Source organism: Bubalus kerabau, unplaced genomic scaffold, assembly GCF_029407905.1.
Source record: "Bubalus kerabau isolate K-KA32 ecotype Philippines breed swamp buffalo unplaced genomic scaffold, PCC_UOA_SB_1v2 scaffold_70, whole genome shotgun sequence".
Taxonomy (NCBI): Eukaryota; Metazoa; Chordata; class Mammalia; order Artiodactyla; family Bovidae; genus Bubalus; species Bubalus kerabau.
This window is the reverse complement of record NW_026577924.1, coordinates 161,320-163,630: the sequence shown is the minus strand read 5'-3', so window position 1 is coordinate 163,630 and position 2,311 is coordinate 161,320. Positions and strand designations below refer to the sequence as shown.

The 2,311-nt window shown below is 48.2% G+C and overlaps 1 pseudogene; it reads left to right on the top strand.

Annotated features, from left to right (window-relative positions):
- Positions 1-1,369: 1,369 nt before the first annotated feature.
- LOC129641056 (uncharacterized) lies at positions 1,370-1,488 on the top strand (annotated as a pseudogene).
- Positions 1,489-2,311: the final 823 nt, after the last annotated feature.

Below are 2,311 nucleotides of genomic sequence, written 5' to 3'. Positions count from 1 at the left end.
TGTGAGACCCCAGAGTTGGCAGCCCACCAGGCTCCCCCGCCCCTGGGATTCTCCAGGCAAGAGTACTGTAGTGGATTGCCCTTTCCTTCTCCAATGCAGGAAAGTGAAAAGGGAAAGTGAAGTCACTCAGTCGTGTCCAACTCTTAGCGACCCCATGGACTGCAGCCTACCAGGCTCCTCCGCCCATGGGATTTTCCAGGCAAGAGTACTGGAGTGGGGTGCCATTGCCTTCTCCATAGTAAAGTAGAGACCACAGTAAACGAGCAAAAGAATCTCAACTCCGAGTGTTCTTACCTTGTCTTGAAGATCTTGGACAAGCCCCCAAGATGATAACCTAGCAGTCAACGGTGACCGATGCCACTGGATTCATGGTGTCTGAAGAAGAAGATATTACTCTGGGGCCAAAGACAGTCTCAGTCATTCAGAGCTTTGTGTATATTTTATTTAAAGTGAAGGTGACAGAAAAAGCTTCTGACACAGACATCAGAAGGGGCTCACTAATTTAAGTGGGGCCATATATACGTCTCAACTAGCCTCTGAGAATAGACAAAAAACATCTCAAGGATGTGAGCGTTTTGCCCAGACCCTTTCCTATAGCATACATCCAAAGCTCAAAAAGAGGAATGTCCTTGAACCTGAGATACTGCTCCCTACAATGCCTACTTGTCTTAGGCCAAAGAATGTGAAAAAGCAAGCAAGCTTGCCTCCTCCTTAAAGGGGCTTTAGGCTTGGACTCTTTATCAACCTGCTGGGACAGGTAAGTATACAGTTAAAATCAGAAAACTCTAATGTGGTAATGGTGGTGAGTAAAGCATTTGTATAACATACCACTGATAACTCATATAAGTATATCACTTATAAATTCAGTATGAAGGTCAAAAGATAAAATATCAAAATAATGATAACTACAAAATGAAATAATGGAACCATGTTTGAAGAATTAGATGACAGTATGATACTAAGTCAACAAACAGAGAGACCCAATGAAGAGCTACAAATTATTTTTTTTAAAGGAAACTAACATAAATTCTGGATTTGAAAACTAAAATAATTGAAATGAAAAATTGATAGGTTCAATAGCACATATGAGATGCTGGCAGAAATAATCCATAAACTTGAAGATGAATTCATAGAAATCAATGTAAAAATAAAGAGAAAAAAATGTTGAGGGAAAATGATCTAAGGCATCCATTCATTACACCATCGAGTATGGAAGGAGAGAGACTCTCAGAAAGCAGGGAGAGAAAGGGGAAGGAGTAAAATTACTTGTAGTCGGAATGGCTGACCGGCAGGTCAGAGCGAAAGGGAGGCGCAGCGCAGGGCTCTTAGGGCGCCGGGCGGCAGCGGCCTCCGTCTAAGGCCGGCCTCCGTCTAAGGCCATAGCACCCTGAACGCGCCCTGTCTCGTCTGATCTCGGAAGCTAAGTAGGGTCGGGCCTGGTTCTTACTTGGATGGGAGACCGCCTGGGAATACCGGGTGCTGTAGGCTCTTTGCCTTCCCTCTCCTTTAGCCCCCGCCCCCACGTCCCAACTCTTGGGCTCCCGGACCCCAACCCCTCCTGGGGGTGGGTGGCCAGGGCACCGACTCCCGCTGCAGACCTGGGGTGCCTCCGCGCGGCCCGCGAGCCCCTCTGCATTTGGCTTCCAGGAAACCAGAGGACCGTCCCGCGGGTCTCCGTCTGGGGCTCCCTTGGCGTGCCTCAGGCAATCCCCGGGGGGCTGCACCAGCTCCAGCCCCAGCCCCAGCCCCAGCCCCAGCCCTACCCCCAGCCCCACCCCCACCCCCACCCCCCCATCCTTGCAGGCGAACGCCCGAGCTCGCGCGCATCTGCGTGCACACACAGATATATGTGCACAGATGGTGCATGTATCTTGTTCAGTTATACTTTTGGTGGATATGTGCCTGGGAGTGGGACTGCTGAATCATATGGTACTTTTAGGTTTAGATCCTTCAGGAACCTCCATACTCTTTTCCATAGTGGCTCTACCAACTCACATTCCTACTAACGGTGGAGGCGAGTTCCCTTTTCTCCACATCCTCTCCAGCATTTGTTATCTACAGACTTTTCCATGAGGACCATTCTGACTAATGTGACGTGGTACCTCGTTGTAGTTTGGAGTTGAGTCTGTCCAATCATGAGTGATGTGGAGCAAGATGACCTTTTTAAAATGCAGATGCAATTCTATCACCTCCCTGCTCCAACTGCTCTTGTATTTTCCCATCATAGTGAAGATATGACCAAATCCCTTCATTGCTTGGTCCCCACTTTCTTCTCTGATTTCTTTTCACTGGAATGCCTTCTGCACTCTTT